This window comes from Panulirus ornatus, chromosome 8, assembly GCF_036320965.1.
Source record: "Panulirus ornatus isolate Po-2019 chromosome 8, ASM3632096v1, whole genome shotgun sequence".
Lineage (NCBI taxonomy): Eukaryota > Metazoa > Arthropoda > Malacostraca > Decapoda > Palinuridae > Panulirus > Panulirus ornatus.
The window spans coordinates 14,230,697-14,254,419 of NC_092231.1; the positions used below are offsets into that span (position 1 = coordinate 14,230,697).

The 23,723-nt window shown below is 44.1% G+C and overlaps 1 protein-coding gene across 2 annotated transcripts in view; it reads left to right on the top strand.

The window, feature by feature from the left end:
• LOC139749837 (neuronal acetylcholine receptor subunit alpha-10-like) overlaps window positions 1–23,723 on the top strand; it is a 306,308-nt gene that overhangs the window by 212,918 nt on the left and 69,667 nt on the right. The gene's annotated exons all lie outside the window — the stretch shown is intronic.

The window sequence follows — 23,723 nt, forward strand, 5'->3', positions numbered from 1 at the left end:
TGGGTGTCAGACTTATTTAGTTTCGTATCTACAAGCACCAAGCAATTTACCAGCTTGTGTCACTACTCACGCCAGATGTCTCTCTGTTCATTGCTTTGACGAAGAGGTGGCAGTAACATATCCGCTAGCCCTGCCTAACGGCAAGATGATCATGTAGGTACTCAAGGGGTAGATTCTCTCTCTCTCTCTCTCTCTCTCTCTCTCTCTCTCTCTCTCTCTCTCTCTCTCTCTCTCTCTGAAACATTCCATCGTCTTGAAAAATAAAGCGTTGAGCCTCGAAAAATCCCAGTGGCTTCTGAATCTTTGAAGACAGTCTCGGGGAAAAAAGTACATAGAAGAAAGACTGTTAGCACAAAACTTAACTGAAGGGTTTCCTGTTTTAGATATTCTCACAAAGCCTCCAGGAACATGAAAAGAAAGTGAAGGAGGAAGTGTCTGTGAGGGTCATCAATGCTAACGAGGGAGAAGACGCTTTGGATCCAACGGCTAAGCAAGGGCCTCTGAGGTACAGATGGAAATGATGGGTTGCAGGGAAATATAGAGGTTGAATCAAGGTAAACCTTAAGGGAAAGTGATCTGCAAAAGCCAAGCTACAGCTAAGACCGAAAAGCGATATACAAGAGCCTCGGTACTGAAAAATATGGCTGAAAAAGCTTAGCAAAATAAAGACCCTTATATGTATGGAAAAGCTCTGATCCAAGGAAATTTGTTCGCTAATTAGTTCGCTTATACCTTGCGATATCAGGACCTGCGTCACCTATCAGATCTCAACACTAATTTTTTTCTAGAGGTCTCTCTCTTTTGCCATTTATCCTTTAGATGATATTCGTCAGCTTTCCTAAGGTAGTTGATGTTAGGAGTACGTGTAATATGGTAACTTACAAATTAATATAAAGGAATTCAAGCAGCAACAGACCAGTGGGTCCTTTCGAGACTGTTTGTGACAGTGGAAGGTATATATGTATATACATATATCGACTAGGTACAACGCTTCACTAGTGCACACATTGCGCAGATCCCAATTACGTTACTATGTCTGAGGTTAAGGAGACACTACCAACAGGTCCGCGTATCTCACGACTCCATGAGGTATGCTGACGAGCGTAGGTTTCCCTGTGAGGTGAGGGTTATCGCTCCTGTAATGAAATAGAATTACACTGAAGCAGAAGACAGTGCGAACTCCCAGCTGGCTTGAGCCCGTATACGGGAGCCGATTTCGCGCGTGTTTGTAGAGTTCATCAAGATAGAGAATAAAAGATCAGAAACAACAATAGACTGGACGAGTGTTTTATCACAAAAGCTTCTCCGTGATGGAAATTTCATGGAGCACAAACAGGGACAATGATGTTAATTCAGCACAGAACGTTAGGTTGGATGTGAGCGACGGGTGGAAATGTATATGTGGATTTTTTTTTATTTTTTCTTTCATCAGAATAGAATAACCAAAATACACATACATATTCTGTCGGTCTTTTTATATTCCGTCACGTCTGTACGTCTCTCTCTCTCTCTCTCTCTCTCTCTCTCTCTCTCTCTCTCTCTCTCTCTCTCTCTCTCTCTCTCTCTCTCTCTCTCTCTCTCTCTCTCTCTCTCTCTCTCTTTCTCTCTCTCTCTCTCTAGCCTATTCAGTCATCAAGAAATTGTAGCCGGAAACGCGGGCATTACCCAGAACCATCTTACCAATCATTAAAGCTTCATTTTGCCCTCATGGATGAGAGATTGAGGCATAAAACCCACATAAACCCGTGATCGTTTCAACCCCAATCGCGAGGACGAGTGACTTCTCCAAGTCTCATGGCGGAGAACTCCCCCACCCCAACCCCACGTTAACCTCTCAAGAATCATACAGAATGTCAATATGTCTCTTATTGGAAATTTTCTTTTACCCGTTTTCTACATACAGCTCGAAATTGTCATGAAAGCTGTGATGGAATTATGGTTGTGGGTCGGTGATAAACTAATGTAATGTGCTTTTCAGCAGACCCACTGAGCGGGGATATTAAAGTGGGCTTTGGAGGAGGAAGGGTTTGTGGCCAGGTGAATGTGCTCAACAAGTGTTGCCTTCCTGTGGAGCGTGCATCCCTCGACCTGCCATAAGGAAATATATGGAAGAACCAGGGAAAGGCCAGCTACTTCTAGAAGGAGTGGTTACCAAAATTAAGAGAGATGAGCCATATGGGGGTGATGGATACCTTCGAACTTCCCACACAAGAGGAAGAAATTAAGGAGGTTCAGGAGAATGGTAGTGAGGTCCTCTGAAGAATGACTTCGATGTTAACATTCACCATTACTTTAGGGTAAAGAAGAATGTGGCAGGTAGAGAACGCAGCAGTAGCAAAAAGTTGGCCAAAAGCAGAGTCGGAGGAGAAATGAGAACTTTTTTCTTTTATAGCATTTGTCAATGGAACAACTGCATAGATAATGTGTAGATTTTGATAGCAATGTGAATTTCAAAAGATTCGACAGGTAAAGAATGAGAATAAGAATGGGGGTTCTCTGAGTTTAGAACTCCCTCACCTCAACCTCCATACATACAAATAGATGGTTATGAATAGTTACACACACACACACACACACACACACACACACACACACACACACACACACGTTTAAAGACGGACGCTGCATGGGCATCGGGAAGTGGATGGCTCTTCTGGGGGCGACATCCGGCTCTGAGAGGTTTTGAGAAGTTCTAGAGGCAAGCTGCAGCTCATATCCACTGAAGAAGTTGGGCGTAAGTTAATCTCTCAGATGTGACACCTCGGAGGGAACCAGTTTCGCTCCCTGGTCGTACTTTCCTCCATCAGTTTTTCCTTACTTCATCAGATTTTCTTTACTAAATATTCCCATCTTCCTCTATTGGTATCTGTGTTAGTTTTTTTCTTCACACATTCCTGTTTTATCCTGCCTACTTATTAATTCATCTCTCATTAACCCAGTACTTTCAACTGTTTCTATACGCTCAACGTATCCCCTTGTCCACCGCCATACAAACTTGTCGACACCGACATCATCACATGCCATAAGCAGCCTGGCCAGGCACCTGCTGCTGGATGAAATCGTAAGCCAGGTCAGAATTGTGTCGACTTTATAGTCTTGTTTTACGGGAGCTTCATTGGCCATGAAAGCAAAAGAAACATAATGGACACAGGGACAGAAGCAACTGTTTTCCTCCGTTGTAGGGAACGATTCAGTTATTTTGGCACCAGGCTGGTCCTTGCTCCATTAGCAAGACACTATTAGAACAAATAGAGCTCTTTATATTTCCTTGTGGGCGAAAACTCAGCAGATTTTACTAAAACTCTTCCTGCTTCGAAGTGCGCTCCCTAGACATGTGACCTTTAGGTGTTACATGAAACTGTAGTTAGTGTGAACCTTTAGTGTGAATCTTGGTGCCCATAAAGAGCAGGTTTTGGTGCCCTTGGATCCTCCCTTAGATCCTGAGGAACCTTTATTATAATATGAGGATGCTAGGACACCCATTTTGAATGAGAGCAGTGAGTTAACTGTGATCAATGTGTTGATTGGGTGGCAGCCTTTGGTCGTCTCAAAGTAACCTTCAGGGCCAGTCAACGTAAGGTTGCCTGAAATCTGTCATAGATTCGGAAGTGTGTACACCAAAAACAAGGGGCTTCTAGGTGATACATTCGGCCATGGAAAAAGGCACACATAAGCATGAACTCAGACTCACAAGCACACAAGAAGGAAGACGAACATATCTTATGTTTTTGTTGATTTAGACAGTTTATATATTCACATAAACTTGACGTTAAGTATGTTACAAATAGAAGTTTTCTTTCATTCTCTTACGGTATATCAGGCAATGAAGAACATAAAAAAAGTTATATTGATATTTCTGAAATACACAGACTTTGTATGATGTCAGGGATTTATTGTTATAGTTCCGAGTAGGACGGGAAAATATAACAAACGATTATGACTTTGGTGATAATGTACTTTCTCCCGACCTTCCTCGCACTTAAGGTACTCTCCATGTATCTTCTTCTCTCCAAAAAACTCTTCGAAGAACCTAAGTTGAAGGGTATTAAATCAATAAGTGCAAAAGGTCTATAACAGGATATATCAGGAGCTACGTTAAGAGGATGTATTGAAATGGTTTGGACATATGGAGAGGATGAGCGAAGAGAGGTTGATAAAGAGCGTATGTATGTCGGAAGTGTAAGGGTCAAGGAAAAGGGAGGGATCGAATTAGAGATGGAATGGTGGAGAGGAAAATGCGTTGAGTTTTGAGCGCTTGGGGCCTGAATATGCGGGAGAATGTAAGGTGTTCACAGGTTAAATTGGATTGGAGTGATGTGTATAGGGAGCGGCGTGCTGTCAGTAGATTGAACCAGGGCATACGAGGTGGTCAGAGGAAACCGTGGAAAGGTTTTTGGGGCCTGGTTGTGTGATCTCACAGCATGGACTAATGGTACCGCTTCTCGCAGTCTGGATTTCTCAGTATGGACGCAAAAGCTCATTGCTTGTGATCAGGATATCATACACTGGACGAAAAGTTCGGGACACCATACTATGGACGAATGATCACGTTACTCGACGTCTGGATATCAAATCTTGAACAATAAGGTTCTCCCTCTCGCAGTTGGAATGTCGATATATCAGTTAATGAACGAGAGGTAGTGTTTTTCGTACTTGGACATTACACTGTGGACGAAACGAATCCGCTTCACTTATCCGAGATACCACACCGTGGACGAGAATCCCCGCTTCCCGCGGTCAAAAGAGAACTCCCTGCTTCTCGTAGTCAGAGTATCCCACCGTGGACAAAAGCTTCCACTTCTCGTAGTCAAGATACCACACTGTGACCGAAGAATTTTTCTTCCCTTTTGCCGGGATATCCTGCCATGGACCTCCACTTTATACCCTCTAAAAGCCTTGCCTTCACATCTGTATGTGTGTGTGTGTGTGTGTGTGTGTGTGTGTGTGTGTGTGTGTGTGTGTGTTGACTTGCCAGAGACTGTTGGAGATGGGTTAACGTTAAGGACACGTGTACCCAAGTCCAGGATATTATAATCCTCATTGTCGGCTGCGAGGAAACGACTCTTGCTGCCTTGGCTGCCTGGAAGATGCAGACCATGATTTTGACTGCACGGAAGAAGTCTATCACAACCTGTGTTAACTAGATGGTCGATGTTACAGTCTTTGCTCTCTGGAAAATGAACGTTACGTTATACGTGTGGAAGCTGTCACATATAGAATACAGATACTACAAATTTTGCCGTCTTAAAGATGGATATTCCAGTGTTTGGTGAGAGGAAGATCGTCCTTACAACCTAAAGTTTCTGGTCGATGATAGTTAAAAGCTTTACTGGATAGAATATAGCCTTTCTAACCTGGGCTCTTTCCTCAGCAAAAGGACTGAGTTGAAGTCCTTTTGTGATTTCAGGGAGTCTATATGCCGGACCCGCCTCAAGGAAACTGGTAGTGAAGTTTAAAGTTATAGAATAGAGTAGAATGATTTGTTTTCCTCTGCACATTCGGTATTACCACATCAGCTGTCTAAGTTATATCTGACGACTATCTACTGTCTGATTGGTTGTGTCAAGCCTAGCTTTCTGTTGGCTAATTATCATTACACTTTATAAAGTTGTTCTGCTTACGATTAGATCTTGAAGTAAGCAGTGAAACATGTGATAACATTTAGCGGTCTTTCTGATGACTTGTGTATATTCATTCGTGGTTTTAGTTGCGATAACGACGATAAATTGTTTCGTAATTGTGGCCCTTCAGCACATCACAGGAACTGTAAATGATTATCCTTATAACGCAGCTTCTCCTAAGTCCTTCATTTCGTCACGAGACAAGTTTTTAACTCTACAAAACTTTTAGTGATCTTATGTGTTATTCGATTATGTGTCTGACATGACTATACGACTCTTGATACAACTAAAGATTATTATCAAACACATATAAAAAGGTTTTAACTTAGGTTTAAGCTGATATTATTTTCCATAAAGTGCAGTTTATGCTTTACTGAAAAAGGCTAGAATTTCTAATATTGTCCCACGTTAGAGTGATGAAGGCTCTCAGAACTAACACCAGTGGGTGAAGGTTCAACACGTGTTGTCCTTCAGTGCGATGATGACAGCTACAGGCATAACGGTGTGTGGAGCTTCATCAGGCGTGGGCTGGTATCCTTACTGAATGCCATTTCCCCGTCCACCCAACACATGAGCCTGTGGGGAGGAGCGGCTTATCTCTCTCATAACCACAGAGTTGGGGCGACACTTGAGATCAGCCCGTCTACCAAGATGATGCACCTGGTTTAGACCGGGTGATGTACTGTGGTGTGTCTGTCATCAGTACTGCTAGGATAAACCCCACACTGGTAGTCTCCAGCGTACTCATCTCTCCCCTGTGCTGTAATCTCTCTACTCTTGAGAGTCAGGTCTACACACACATCTGAGACTTAATTAGTTTTTCATGTCTTTCTTTCACCGAAGATGGCCATTGATTGGGCTGTGTTCTCCTGCCATGGCAGCATTATAAATAAAAATCACGTAATGCTTAGGAGGTGACCTCACTCGGGTAGTCACACCTAACAGGGTACAGCCCTTACCTGGAACTCATGCAGTCCTCACTAGGGAATCTACTCAGCCCTCATCATAGACTCAAACAGTCCTCACCAGGGACCCCCACAGCCCTCAGTGAAGACCCACACACACAAGCCTGATTAATTCACCTTCATGTTTCGGGATAACGGAAAACGGAATTCCCAGTAGCTGGCTGCAGGCTCCCCACCAGCACCTTTAGTCTAACACCTGCTAATGTGAGTTATAATCGCCACCTGCCGCCACGGAGCAACACCATCGTCTTCCATCTTCCTCCCTCTGGCGAACTGTTCTTAGGATTTCCCCGCCATGATTCCAGCTGTGCTTCTTGCTGTGATCTTCACGTTCTTGATCTAATGCTTCTGAAGGAGAAACAGTGACAGGGAAAAAGGTGTCTTAAGTATTCATGCGAAGCGTTCATACAAATTTGAGAGAGCGAAAAACACTCAACGTAAATGACAGACAACTACACTTTAGACATTCAGTCTGGCAGTCACACAAGGTACAGGCAGGAGGTACAGTGTCCCTTATAGTGACGGTAGACAACGGCACGGGTGGTGCTTCCCGTCAGAAAGACAGACGACAGCCCGAGTTCCTCCTGTCGTACGGACAGAAGATAGCAAGAATACCTTCCCTCGTGATGATGACTTGTCAGCACACCCTCACCGGCCTTCAGCACACCCTCACCTCCCCTCTCACACCCTCACCGCCCCTCTCACACCCTCACCGCCCCTCTCACACCCTCACCGCCCCTCTCACACCCTCACCGCCCCTCTCACACCCTCACCTCCCCTCTCACACCCTCACCGCCCCTCTCACACCCTCACCGCCCCTCTCACACCCTCACCGCCCCTCTCACACCCTCACAACCCTCTCACACCCTCACCGCCCCCCTCAAACCCTCACCGTTCCACAACGCATTTTCGGGTCATGTATTGCCCCGCAGTGACGAGACCACTGACAGTCTCGGTTGGCTGCCTCCTCTCCATACATATCCCTGGGGGAAAATTACGTCACGGCAACCAACAGCTACACCGCTACATCGAGCAGTGAACTACCGCAGTCATCAGTTACGACAGCCAAAAGTCTTTCGAAGACCAACAATGACTCCATCACAACTGAAGATAATGCCCTCACGACCAGCGGTTATATCAACACGAGCAAAAGGAACTACATGAAGGCCAGCGTTGAAGCCACTTCAAGCCAACACCCCTGTCTATCAAACCCAAACAGGACCCACGTTCAGCTGAGACTGACACCACCACAACCAACTGTGACACCGATACTACCAACATGAACACTGCTACGGCCAACAGGCATGGCATCATCGTCGTGAGAAAATGTGTTATTCGTAGGATAGAAGACTGTAATGATCACTTAGGCTGAAGGTATGCCAGGTGGAGGCGTCAGCCGACCACAGATGACGCCATCAGAGTCCATCAAGATGGCTGCTGCGACAGGCCACAATGGGTATGATACCTGACACACACACACACACACACACACACACACACACACACACACACACACACACACACACACACCGTCTACTATCTTCTGCTTACCAGCGAATCCAAATAGGAACTTCATTTCAGATAATCAACCAAGTTAAGATAATGAGGTAACTGAAGAGATCACTGAGGGCTTACGAGTCCAAAAAGGAGACGAACCCAACATCAACAACACTAAACTTAACCCAAGATAGTTTCCCCTGAGATTTGAGGGTGATAATGATACCAACACCAGATATACCGGATGCTGACACAAAGTTATCGACCCATTTCTCTCTTTAAAAGTACCAGGGGTAATATATCAGAGAATAGTAACCTTAGATTAAGATAGCACCTAGAAAACGTATCTATAACCAAAATCAACAATGACTTCCGCAGGGGTAGAAGCCACCACCTTTGTGATTGTGTTCGCCATATAAAAGACAAAAAATTGCAGTTACCAGAGGCCTTGGAGTAAACTGAACGATCATGCAAGCACCAGCCATACCTCCGACAGAATGTGGGACAAGCGGTCGACGTTATAAACTATTCCAGTTAGACATACCACTTATAACAGAGACTACTACTACGCAGTTTCCTTAACCAGCGCATCACCTCAAGTCACCATCAACTCTACAGCATCAGCAACATTTTCTTTACTAAGTGGGGTATCCCAGGGCTGGGGCCTGCCACTGACGCTATTCATAACCCACACAGCACACGTTCCCCCTTCAGTAAAGAACTTTATGGATGGACATGTTTTATGCTGACAACGCATCTTAGATTATATGTCTCTCACATCAGATTCTCCGAACACTCCCACTTTAGTATAGTCAGAGGCATCCAAAACCAACAGCGAAAAAGACTGGAAAAGGAAAGCAAACATGAACAAATCCACCCTTATGAGCCTAGGAAAAATAAATCGCAGCAACACAGGCATAAACGGAAAATGGATAATGCACCATAAGGGCTTTTAAGTTCCCGGATCCGCACACTAATGAGGCTTCATAACAGAACATAACAAAAGAAACGCACAAAGTAAAGCAGTCCTCACCAGCCTGTACCGATTCTGACACCCTACCCTAGAAGTTACTCCTGGTAAAGGCTTCGATCCTTCCCACGTTGATATACTCTCCACTACTCACACACCTCGACTCCAAATCACACACGCTGAATTTTACAGACGGTGTAGAATAAGGCTCTACGATTCGTTACGAATGAACAATACCCCGACATTGAAAGTACCGAAATACATCAACAAACTTACGATAAAACAAACCATTTGGTTCCTCCGTAATGGCAGAGGCTACAAGACAACGGAGACAAAGACTAAAGATGTTTTCGGTACCTCGACAGCAACAGTGATATGGAACGCAAGATTCCCACGGAGCCTCCCTGCACTAAGAGAAGCTCCAGTCATCCTTTCAGTTACACAATAGAAATATGAGAGCGCGCAGACGAGCGTGCTAATGCTTCTCCTCCTCTTTGGGTGCTGCTTTAGATCCCTCACCACTTCGGCTAACTATTGAAGTTTATTCTGCTAAAAGCAGCGAAGCCTCGATCCACACCACACCTCAGGCATAAGTGCGTCTGTGATGGAGCACCGATGCTAGGAAACAAGAGGCATCTGCGGTGTCGTCCGTGTTGCTCACGAAGGTGAGACAAGTTGGAGGAGGGGGGCCTGTACACCTCGCCACTGACGTTCACCTGCGACAGATTTGGCAAAGTGGTTCATCCCGACCCACCCGCTGTAGCTCAGCGAATGAGCCCAGATGTTAGGATGGAGTGAGCGCCACTCAGCCTGCTTACGTCGGTCGTGTGAGTGCCACCTATCCCGCGCACTTGTATGAACTCCTAACCCTACCCCGTGCAAGGAGTGGTATGAGCGCATGTCCACCGCGAAGGGTGCTGCTGTTCAAGAGCGATAAGCGAGGCAGAACTTGTGAATAAGTTTGCTATAAGAAGTTATGGTAGAAGTTACATCATTTGCGACAACAGGAACAAGAAGGAGAATTACCTTGCCATTACAGAAGTTGATCTGTAGTTCAGCGCACGTAATCGCTCTGCACATGTTCATTCTTATCGTGCAGTGTGCAAGGTGTGAGTGATTATCAGCGTCAGCCTCTCGTTGTCATACCGTTTTACGTCTGCTTTTCATGAATAGATAGATATTAGAATCTCGTCATTCTCATCGGTCAGCCCCAAGCACCAGCTGTCTATCATCCCGGACTGAAAGGCTCCCAAAAATTGGTATTGAATTATGTGATTATTCAAGAAAAGGGGAGTAGTCTGAACTGAAGTAATAGAATTGACTTGATCACATCTTTTATACAACAGTTTACTGTCTGGGTCAGTGTAAGCGCTGATCCACGCATGAATCCGTTGTTCAGCGCTTTATATTAAGAGACTCGGAATATAACTTAATTCCCGTAGGATCCAGTCATCATGACCCAAGGGCCAGAAAAACATAATGGGCCTAAAGGTAGTGTGTGTGTGTGTGTGTGTGTGTGTGTGTGTGTGTGTGTGTGTGTGTGTGCACGAGCGCCGGACTTAAGAAGACCATCCAATCTCAGCAGCCGACGACTGCAGCGTGTCAGTGAGGGTCGTCTCACTGTCTCGTGCTGGGTTATAGCTGTCGATTCTCCTCGTCTGGTTTGCAGTGACAGAACCGAATCCTAATGCATCCTTTACCACAGTCTTATAAAACACACACACACACACACACACACACACACACACACACACACACACACACACACACACACACACAAGGATTCAGCCGTTAGGTGGTCTCTTCTGTATACCGACAGGCCTCTGTTGCGTAACGGTTAGCGTTACTGACAGTGAGGCTCAACCGATGTCGGGCTTCCGTGGGTTCGAATCCTAGGCAGCCCACAAGCAACCTCAGCTTTCCTTCCCTTAGGTTTTGTTGTTAAATGGGTGCCTTGCTTGTGTATGTGCGCGTGGGTGTGTATGTGTGTTTATACACACATAGATGTAAGGTGTCGTGCGTATATATAAGGTTAAGTGACGAGGCAACACGAGTGTAAGAAACTCTCTCGGTAACACAGTAATAGTGATCGCACACACGCACACACAAGAACTACGACTACATGTGTTGTATGTAATATACCACCATTTGCAATTGGTCCTTTGAACGAACTGTTTCGTTACAGTAAGTTCAAAGTAACTGTTCAGACCAGTTCAAATTGCTTCATGCCACTATTTCATTTGATGGATCCGTAGTCTATAGAGACATAATGAGAACTCCTTGAAGAGAGAGAGAGAGAGAGAGAGAGAGAGAGAGAGAGAGGAGAGAGAGAGAGAGAGAGAGAGAGAGACAGACAGACAGACAGACAGAATGAGAGAACACGTCTAAATTACCATGGCAGCCCTTAAGCAACTAGGCAACTCTATCTTCACAAGAGCTCAGATCCAGAGGGGAGACTCACAGCTGAACCCATCAACAGTTGTAAAGTTCAGCTCCCTACTAACTTAAAGATAGATGCTGTCCTCACTTTACCTTTAAATAACTTACGTCGTATATAAATGGAACAGAACCCGTGATTGGTCGGTGGCATCACAGTGGGTAAGTCTGGATTCTTCTCACGATTGCTGGAATCTCGATCACTGGAATCACAATCGCCAGAAGTGGTGCGTTGTCTTCAGTCTGAACCATTGCTGGTGTGAAGACTACCTGAGGTCGAGGAGGACGTCCGCTCGCCCTCCTCCTTCGGGTCAGTCGGAGTTCAATCTCGTTCCCCCTCCGTTGTGGCTTACAAATGGCCTTATCCCTCTCTGCTTCTATTGCATTTGCATCTGCGGTCGATCCTCGTTATCCACTTCATCTGCATCACACGACAGTGGATCCAACTTCTCCCAGCATTGGAAACAACTTCTGAATAAAGTCGTGAGGCATGAGTGCGGTACATTGATAGCATACAGAAGTACACAGAAACGTAGAAATGTGTGAATTAGAAGCCAAAGACAATAGAAATGTATTGAGACATACAGAAATACACAGAAAGAAAGACATGTGTAAATCAAAAAGCCAAAGGTAATGGATATGTATTGAGGTAATCCACTTTGTAAATCATTTTACACTTACCGCTCCATTTCCTACGTAAATAGATCCTTTCTTTGAAAAGAATTTGGTCAAGAGATTTGACCTCACTGGTGTGGGAGGTGACAAGCATTGCCTCTATAACTTCTAAACATCACACCTTGGGATGCCAAGCCAGCAGATGGAGGAGAGAAAAAAAGAAATCCTTAATATATCGAAAGAACTGTAACTGACGAGGGAGGGAAGATATAAATGAGACTCGCAGGAGGGTTAATGTAAGTGATGAGACGCCACAGAGGAAGAGCGCCAGAGGGGAGAAGGGAACGGCTTGCAGGCGGGGTGACCAGATGGGTCACGAGGGTGTACACACGAGTTAGGATTTGATAGACGGAGGCCAGGGCGGCAGTTCCACAGCAGTGGGGGGGAGGGAGGGTCACCACACACAACAGGAGAGAGGGAGGCAGCTAAGTGGCTCTGAGACGTGCTGCACAAAGGCCAGCAGGGAGATGACTCAAGTGTAAGGAGAGGCGCTACACAGAGGGTGGGAGGCTGTGCGAGGGGTGGAGGAGGAGGAGGAGGATATACAGGAGTGTCCTCAGAAGTGCTGCGAAGATGGGAGAAGCAGACGGGTGGACGTCAGCGATATGCAAACAGGATGTGGTAAACAACAGTGTGGCAGGGGAAATAGAGATCATAGGCGAGTGTGTGTGTGTGTGTGTGTATGTGTGTGTAATTACCTTTTCGTAATACAGGGAAGCACATCTACATTCATGGGGGCCCGTCTCTTGAAATTTTTTACTTATATATATATAAATTCGCAGCTCTTGAAACTTCACAGTCTCATCACTTAGCTTTTTTTTTTTTCCATTAATTCATTCCCCCATACGATTACCATAGAAATACTTCATAACATTTCTGAGGCAGCTGACTTTACCATCACACCACAACACCCTAACACCACAGCAGCGACAACCACAGCAGTACAATTGGAATGATGGCTTACCAGAACAGATTTTCTGCATTTTCAGATAAGTCTTCAATCACTGCTTTAACCCCAGACAAACACTCGTCCAACCTACACCCTCCATTCACTTTGTATAGACAGTCATTCCCATTGAATATAACACCAACTTTTCTCGGCAACACATTCGATAAATACATGACATTTACTCCTCACCCCAGAACCCATTTTCCTGAAAGAGTCCTGGTGTTACCCAGGACCTTTTTAGAGGATCCTGCAGGTCAAGACTTTTTTTATGTTGAAGGCTCCAGTCCGGGCCTTAATTGAAATGTAGAGAGAATTATGAAACGGAAAAAGAAAAAGACAAGGGAAAGCATCTACGAATTTTGTAGAGTTGTGAAAAACCTGTCTTTTGAAATTTGCCAGTTCATAGTTATTAGAAAAAACATGAGAAGGTAGAGAGTTCCAAAGCTTCGACATGTAGGGAAAGAAGCAGGTATCAAAAAGGCCCACCCTTGGGTTGCTAATGGCCACACAATAATCATGTGACGCGGCAGCCTGCCGAGTATTGCGTGGTATAGCTAGTGGTTGGGGCACACAAGCAGCCAGTTCTCGGGAGCAAAAACTAAAGTAATACCTATAGAAGAAAGAAAAAGAACCAACACCGCGGCGTAGGACAAGGGGGTAAGGTTTGGAAGTTATCCTGGAACAGTTTATAAGGCGGACCGCTTCCGGTCAAGTAAGGATGCAGTGCTAGAATCGCCTCAAATGTGGGAGCAGTACTCCATACAAGAACGAATCTATCCCTTGTATAAACGGAGCAACTGTTCAGAAGAGTAGTTTCGACATCTAAACTAGACATCCAGTTTCTTAAAGGCAAGCTTAGCTATTCCTGTAATGTGGGGTTTCCAAGAAAGAGTGGATGTTACAGTAATACCAAGTACGTTCACTGAGTCAAGAGGTTAGGAATTACAGAACTGTCAAAGGAGAGATGAGAGTTGTGAGGAGTTTTCAATAGAGAGATTGGTAGAAACTGGGTCTTGGAGGCATTAAACTTAACAAGATTTTTGTGTACCCCATTGACATATCTTGTCCAAGTCTGAGTTTATTGAGGAAACTGTGCCAAGACGAGATGCAGATCGAGTGAGAGGAGGAGCACAGTTGGAGGATGTGCATGAATGCAGTGTTGAGTCGTCAGCGTATGAGTGCATTGGATTATTTGTGAAGAAGTTATTCGACTAGGATGCACTCCCAGTGATGCAGCCTCGCTAGAATTAACTTCTCACTCGTGGTGCAAACATGCGTACGTGTTTGAGGCATCATTGTGAATTTCTTGCTTTACTTTGTTCGCATGTACGTGTAGTCGTGAATATTGCCATGTACATCTCTGCCAGAACTATATATCAGTCTGGTAAAATCGTTCGTCGGAATGGTGGGAGAAGTAATGATAATTTCACATAAAAAGAAACAAATTGAAATTTTCACTGACAAGCACAAGAGTTGCAACATGTTGAATGTGTCACAATGATAAAGTTATCAGTTTGTTTTCTAATATAACACGTACGCAGCGCTGGTCGGGGTTCAAGCCTTTTCTAAAGAGATTCTGACTCCCACACTACGTATTTTGAGTTCAGTTTAGGAATAGGTAGCCAAGGGATTCCACAGCTGTTCTGGAGCGCTTGAGTCCTGGCTATCTGTATAGGATCCATTGTAAATTGGATGTGATCGGCAGTGTCCACAGCTGTGTCATAAGTGGTAAGGCAGCATCTGAGGCCACTCTTAGAGCTTCTTTCGCTCTCTCTCTCTCTCTCTCTCTCTCTCTCTCTCTCTCTCTCTCTCTCTCTCTCTCTCTCTCTCTCTCTCTCTCTCTCTCTCTCGGAGCTTCTTAAACCAGTCGTTACTTAGCAGAGATTAACTCTCCGGACGTACAGAGAACACTAGTATGAGTTGGAATACCAGTTAGACCACAACCAGTCTTCAATCCCTCAGTACTCTAGTATTTGGTGACTTTTATATCATTGGAGTGTCTCCGGAACGAAGAGCGGTTCCTGAATTCTGCTAGCTCGGGGGAGGAAACCCGGGGCTCCGTGTGAGCAGAGTACGCGCAAGATCTCTCGACGCGTTCTTAGTTTAGGCTTTAGGTTAAATTGAATTAGGTTTTAGAATTTAGGTTATAAGTTAGGTGTTCGATTTTGTTTCTTATCGTTTATGTTGTATTCGGTCTTGTGCGGTTAGGCTGGAAGGGTAAAAATGGCAAGAAAATCCTCCCTTCGCACAATTGAATTAAGTATCGGAGAAAATCACATGATATCGCGTGAACTCCGGTATCATGATCCTCGAGCTTGTAGGAGCAAGAACCTCTCTCGGTAGCGGCAGTCACTTGTCTCACGAAAGCAGTCGACTAGCTCGGCTGCCGCCCAGAGCGTCCGGGTAGTTTTGAGGTCTTAGTGGCCTTTGGAATATACAGACGAGTGTCGTCATCAGTGACACGTGGAAATTATATTGATCATCAACATAGACCAAGCATCATACTGCTTGCAGAGCGGCGTAGCATTTGAACCGTGTCTCAACAACGAGCATAAACCATGTCCTATTCAACAGACAACAAAATTCTTTCCCAAGTTGAATAACTTTTAACAACATACAACTTGCTCTACACGGTGTAGAATTACTGACACGCACCTCACTGTAGATCCCAGTTATCCTTACGATCAGGGAAATGTTAAAGTGATTGTTGTGTGCATTGTCATCGTGATGGAAAAATAGACTAGGAAATGACAGTGATGTTTTATATGATAACAATCTACTCTGCTTGAACTCTTACAAAGCTGTTGGCACTTCATGTTCTACCAAGCGTCCTTCATCTTCAGTTATCTTATATCTAGTAATATCGTCGCTATGTAGTCTACAGAGGTCACTACAAGAGGCGTATTTCCAAGACGACATTTTCTAACCTCTGTCTAATTAAGTAGTGAAGCCAGAACGTGTACTCCATTACTCCTTGTCTGGCAGATGTATTGTACCTGAAAGCCTAAACTGCGTGCCAACCTTTGGGAAGTGTTCATAAGTTGCTTCATAATCAACCATTTGTAGAAATTGGCTCCCGTAGTTTTTGAAGGTTTTCGTGATAGTTGCTTATTGAGTTAAAAAAAAAAAAAAAAGAATTGTGCATCAGTTATGTTGCATATGTCCTGTAATTATCCTACCGACCGGGCTCTGGAAAATGACTTAAAGAACTTAGACTCTTTCCTAAAGTTGATCTAAACATTTTAAATGAAATCGAACACAGTGTTATCGGTAAAGATCAGCAGAGACTTTATATATGCCAGTGTAGCGGGAGGAGGGCCTGACGGCGTTGCGTCAGGAAGCACTGAGGGTGGGAGAGCTCTGTTGACCCTGGTTATCTTACCTGGTGAAGAGTTAGCATTTTGTGCTAAGTCTGGCCGCTCCTGACTCCAGCTTACATTTTCGTTGTAGGAGAATATTGAATTACGTACATTTTCCTTTTTTTTTATGAAACACAAATATGCCTAAGTAATAAGATATCTTTATACATAATGAAAGTATATGCAGATATTAGGAAGGCCCAGGGGCAGCGTAAAAGGATTTGTTTAATAAAATTAAAAATTTGACCGAGCAATTAGGGTATTGTTTTTCATTTTGGTAATAGTATGAACATGAATGAATTTAGTATGAATATTAAACTCTCATAATAGATATGTTTTCCGAATGTGTTTCAATGCACAGGCGGTAGTGTTGCAGAGTCAAGGGAGGGGAACGTGTGTTGCCGTGTGGGGAGTGCGAAGTGTGCTTTTGTGTGGATGAAGGATGAGTGTGTTGAGTTGGAGGTGAGGGATGAGTGTCTTTCGGTGTGAGTGAGAGTTGAGTGCCTTGCAGAAGGAGTGAGACATGAGTGCGTTTCAGAATGGGTAAGAGATGAGTGCCTTGCAGTGTGAGTGAAAGATGACTGCTTCGCGACGTAGGTGAGAGATGAGTGTGCTACGGTGTGGGGGTGGAAGCTTCGTAGTTCAAAACAAGAGCGAGCTGGTGTTTACCTGGAGGGGTGTGAGGGCGGAGCGGGCTGCTATGTAATCACTCTTCATGACTGGTATGTTGTGTGGTGTGTGCTAGTAGAGAAACGGCAGCCGTGAGGGTTGACAGGTGAGTGTGTGGCTGAAGGAGAAGCAGTGTTAGTGGCGAGTGTGTTTCGGTGCGAGGGGATGTGAGGATGAATGTGTTGCAGTGTGGGTGGGGAGGAGCGCGCTGGTGGAGAGGGAGTGTTCCCGGTTAGGAGCTACGTGTGTTGCTATACCGGTCGGGATACAGGATGAGAGGGAAGTAGTGTGAGGTGCCGGTAGTATGTGTGTGTGTGTGTGTGTGTGAGTAAAGATACGAGAGGAGATCTATCTTGTGGGTTGAGTGTGAGTGGAAATTGAAGTGTGAGTAACAACTCACTCATATTTTGGTGTATACGTATTCAAAATGTATATTACTTTCAAGGATTTAACATCTTTTACCTTGTCAGTTTACCCCACACTAACTGAATTGTTGGTTAGACTGAGTTTTATCACACCAGGGCTTATATGATCCAGGCTTTGTGACGTGTAGAACATCCTCTTTAAAAAGACGCAGCGATTGTGGCGGGAAGGGACAAACTACAGAACGAGCTATAACTTAACCCTTAACCACGAGAGAGAGATCGTATTCTTCTTTGACATACTAAGGTGCATGTAGATATTTTGTGTCCGTCAGTACTATAAAAGTTAGAAAACTATATACTGAAGCATTTACAACAGTAATGTACACCACGACACTAGAGAATATGATAACATACAAGACAGCACCGTAATGTTCACTGTTTCGTCAACGTTTCATTAAATAGCTCTAGTGCATCACCCTCATCGCTTGAGGACAACCTCCTCATCACGCTGGGTTAAAGGAATTTTTTTTCAGTTTAGCGACAAAAGCCATCTTCGTGTAGCGAAAAGGCTGTGTGATGAAGAGCATCACTATGAAAATTTGTAGCGTGTATGGCTAAGGAAAGCGAGCCTTATGGGATAGACCCAATTACTGGGTCATTTGTCTCGTCGATATTGACTACAGACTTTCATCGAGAGCACTTTAATGTGCAGGTAGGCTGATGGCATCTTACTTCAGTGCCTCCCTGACGACTGTCCATCAAAATATCTTCCGCACAACTGATCGCAGATAGCGTACCTTATGAGGGTACACACCAGGAACTTAGATAAAAAGAAAAACGATTACATATAACCATTTTTTACTGATCCTCATTATCAGTTCATTCATAAGTTACATAAGATTAAAGAATGAAAAAGAGATAATTGTTTATAACAAGAAAACCGAGACAGACGTTGATTAAATGGTATATACTGACGGAACTTTTATAAACTAACGTAAATTCTCTCTCTCTCTCTCTCTCTCTCTCTCTCTCTCTCTCTCTCTCTCTCTCTCTCTCTCTCTCTCTCTCTCTCTCTCTGGACAGGAACAGAAAGTGCCCGTCCTTCCTGGGGGCTTTTATGAAGTGTTCTTCTTCCCCCCCTACCTCGTGTGCCACAAGCCAGACAGGTTTACTGCATACTTATGGCGTCGGAGCCACCAGCCGCGCGGTTCCAACTTGAGACGTTCGCTGGAGTTCCGGCTCGTTGGCTGCCCGCTTACCCGTGAAAATCTAAATTAGGGTTTACCATGCCGGCCGCTACCTGGGTCACCCACCTTGCCTTGCCGAACTACGGACGCCACGCAGCTGCTGGGGTGACAACGAACCTAGGCTGGGGAGGGAGGTGGCCATGGCTGCCAGGGTGATGAAATACACCAGGCTAGGGAGGTGACCGTGGTTGCTTGGGTGACAACCATATTTGTTGAACGACGAACTCGATACATTGATATATATATATATATATATATATATATATAGTGCAGTGGGTGCGCACTTTCATGGAACATGTAATGCTTTCCAACCGCGAGGATTCGAACCCCCTACAATTTGTGTTGGAGTTGGATTCGTAAGACTTCTCTCGCTTAAGGGTATGCTACCTCCAGTAGCAGAGAAATGTATGCTCCTACACCTGCAAGAAGGCACCATCAGACTATATATGTCACCAAGAAGAATAACTCTACCCTTACACGAGAGACGAATGTGAATTCTACAAGGATACCACGCCATTAACATGGTACCAGACGCCTGCACATCGCCGAGGCAAGCAAGATCAAGGAGCAGCAACCCATACTCAATTACTACATGCTCAGGCACCACCACGGAGCAGCCAGTGACCAGGCAGACTACATACACGTCCGCTCAGAGCCCTCACCCGGAGACCTGCAATAGTTATTCCTACGTGCTCGACTTAGCAATCTCTTCACATGGTCCTGAAGATGGTTTGATGGATTCGAATCGAAATGTCGAGACAACCCTGAGAGATCTCTTACACCACCACCACCTCTCCACGTAAAGAGTGATATTAGTAAACTTGCAAGATGAGAAAGAATCTGAGAAGAAAATGAATGTCAACTGGTCATTTTGACAGAATATGTTTATAAGAAGAGCCGATACCTCGCTAAAGCAGGAACCGACGATCAAGGATAATAGATGATGATAATAGTTTATATATATAATACATATATACACACATGAGATTCTGCCAAGAGGCAAGGATAGCGGGAAGCGCTAACCACAGTGAAAAAATCTTGGGTTACATAGGAAAGTCTTGTGAGTTACATGCTGTCAGACGTTATGACAGAAGATTGTCTGTTTGTGAAATGAAAGCCAACATGCCAAGTGTGGATGAGGCAGAGAGAAAAGAACATCCACACTGATACACCCAGAGCCCAGTACTGAAGTGCTGGCTCACTGCGCAGGCATCAGTAACCTCCCTCCTCCAATACCCAGGCGGATAATACTGGTAGTATGTCTCCCTGATCGATGGCTTCCTACCACGAGAGAGAGACAGAGAGAGAGAGAGAGAGAGAGACTCTAAGTTACACTATCTCTCGTAATGTCTTCATCATCGGTTCTTGACAGTGCTTGTGTCTCCCCTCCGCGTCTGGAGTGTCGTCGTGGTCGGAAATTAGTCAAGTTGACCGATATGGTCTAATGACTTGGGTCATGAGTCAATGTCGACTCCTCCTGCATGACCCGTTGCACAGTGAGATTATTCTCGCCGTTTAGAAAAAAAAAAAAAAGAAATCTGCTATCCTGTCATCTCCGCTTCCACCCGCCGCTATTCTCCAGGCGAGGACGAGTTTAACTCCTTTGGCTCCGAGGTTCCAGTTGAGGGAAGACCTTTAAGGAGCCCGTCTCGAGCTGCCACGGGATTTTGTCAACAACATGGTGTCCTGTGTGTGTGTGGGAGGAGGGGAGGAAGTGTCCGAAGCCCGAATTACGCTTCCCCTCGTCCCATGGACTCCAAATTGACTGACTTGGAGTGAGGCGAAGTTCGTCAATTCAATTACTTGGTTGGTCGCCCTCTCATACGCTTCGCTCGACTCCAATATTCGGATATTTTTTTCCCCCCCCACGCGGCGACAAATGTCTCACATGCTGGGGCAGAATGGCGCTATGGCGATCCAAAGTCTGAGATGGGTTCGAATATATCAAACGTGAGACACGCTTGGGTCTGCAGAGTTTCTGGCAGTCGGTCCCTCAGGGTATTCCCGTCCCGCTGCCGATTTGGCGTCTCAGATGAAGATGTTTCACAAAGGTATGAACCTTTCTGATCGCAGCTTACTGGTGTCGCCTAATCTCTTGCGTCACGTCATCAGGAAAGTTTGACGTTGATTTAGTAAATTCATTATCATTATTATGATAATCATTATCATTACTTTTTTTTCATTACGTAGCCATAAGAACCCTTTCATTGGGTCTTGCAGCTTCAGCACCTGCCCTACAATCAGTAGCAGGATATGTAAAACCCCCTTTGGACGAGGAGTTTAGTAATATTGATACTATTGGTAAGAAACTTTGCTATCCTTCCCATGTACTGGACACATGCAAGACCAAAGATAGAAAGACTTGTTGTGATACTGTGACATGATAGAAAGCCTTCCAGTAATAATATTCAATGTCTATCCTATCACAAACCTTTTGAACCTATCATTCCATTGCTTAGGCTGTTTAATGTAGAATTAGTTTTATGGGCACACTGTAAGGGAAATGTTAAGAACAGCCCAAATAGTGACAATGATATAGTTTATAGAATTCCTTGCAAAACGCGTAGTTCCTTTCACTGGCGACAGATAGGTAAGAACAGCCCAAGTAGTGACAGAGTTATAGTCTATAGAATTCCTTGCAAAACACGTAGTTCCTTTCACTTACGACAGACAGGCAAAGACTTATAATCTCGTTTAAGTTAACATAAATACTCTGTACGTCCTCTGAAAGGTCACGTCTTACTGACTGGTCCAGAGCTTACTCAGTCATAATGTGTAAAAGTTTATTTTGAATCTGCGCTTGTATAGGTGACTGATGGTGAGAATATGGATGTCAGTAGAGGATGGTTTAGCTTTGACAAAGTTATCGTACATGTTCATCGCAGTGACTTGTGCCAGAGGGTTGATGACCTGACATATCCATAGTGAATTGAGTAGTAGGGTCGGGTTTTGTTACCCGAGTGTCCACGTGGGTTACAATACTACCCTCACTGCCTGCTTCATTACCGTGTAAGATATGATCCTGTTAACATCTGCGGGTGTCGCTGTATCTTTTCCTTCATCAGTGATTTGTTGCTGTTTGCTCCAGAAGATGTGTTGAAATACACGAAAGCGCTTAAGTAAATTTTCCTGCTTTAATTTTCCCTCGTGATCTACAGATTTATATATGATATATATATATCCCTGGGGATAGGGAAGAAAGAATACTTCCCACATATTCCCTGCGTGTCGTAGAAGGCGACTAAAAGGGAAGGGAGCGGGGGGCTGGAAATCCTCCCCTCTCATTATTTTTTTTCTAAATTTTCCAAAGGAAGGAACAGAGAAGGGGGTCAGGTGAGAATATTCCTTCAGAGGCCCAGTCCTCTGTTCTTAACGCTACCTTGCTAACGCGGGAAATGGCGAATAGTTTGAAAGAAAAAGAAAGATATATATGGCGAGGGGAGGATTTCCAGCCCCCCGCTCCCTCCCCTTTTAGTCGCCTTCTACGACACGCAGGGAATACGTGGGAAGTATTCTTAATCCCCTATCCCCAGGGGATATATATATATATATATATATATATATATATATATATATATATATATATATATATATATATATACACACACGGATGAAAGATTAAATCACATCCCCCGTACCGAATACATGCATTCAGAAGTTTTTCACGAGGAATGTGTATTCACTGATATGTGAATTTTTGTAATATGAGGACATGTCCTTCAAAAATGCAACGGCAGACATGCATGTCTGCATGCTCGCCAGTGCGTTTGATGATGAGTTTGTGTGCGTGTGGCGGTGATGTAAGCATAATAAGGGATGATGAGTTGATGGTATTCGTGGCACATAAAGGTGAGATAATTCATTATAAAAGGGAGAGTCTTTGTTATTTGGTAGGTGTTCTCCATGTAGTGGATATCACGATACACATTTACTTTAATGAGACATGTTTGATAATGGTATATATATATATATATATATATATATATATATATATATATATATATATATATATATATATATATAATATATATATATATATATATATATATATATATATATATATATATATATAATATATATATATATATATATATATATATATATATATATATATATATATATATATATCAAAATGTACTTGTCACACGTGCTGTACACACTAGTACAATTTATTTGTTAGGGAAGCCTCAGTATCTGTCACACAATTTTTCCGCACCAATATTTTATACATATATTCTTCATACTGAAACCTTCCAAATGCATACTTAACACAGCAGTATATATACCTCACCTGCCCTGTACATTCAAGTGGTCGGGATATCGTGATCTCCTTGTGTTCCATATGTGAGCGCCAACGCTCTTTGGCCAGAACTCCCTGTGAGATTAACTGAAGTCCTACTGCTACCTTAGGCTCTATCTATCCCCTCCAAACTTCGTGCACATCACCCTTCGTCTCTCTCTCTCTCTCTCTCTCTCTCTCTCTCTCTCTCTCTCTCTCTCTCTCTCTCTCTCTCTCTGGCTCTTTCCCCCACGTAGCATTTTCATGTCGTCGGTCTGTTCCATTCCATTGTTCCTGATCCATAGGTTCCTGATCCATGCTCTCTCCCATCTCCTCCCTCCTCCCTCCTCCTTCTCCTCCTCCTCCTTTCCCACTCCAGGATCCTACCTGTTGCCCATGGTCTATACACCCGTCCCTCCCGCTTATGCTCTGTACAATAGTACATGGCATACGTTCTCTGTACACGTACACCAACATTACACTGAATGTATATGTTATAAACATCAATACCATCCACACACATAATCTACTTGTCAAATAATAGAATGATGTATCCCCCAAAACCATGTCACATATGATGTATACCCCAGTACCCATCACATATGATATATACAGCAATATCTGTTAGATGTTTTGTTGACCAGTACCTGTTATGCACAATGTCCACATACCTACATGTCACACCTGTGTG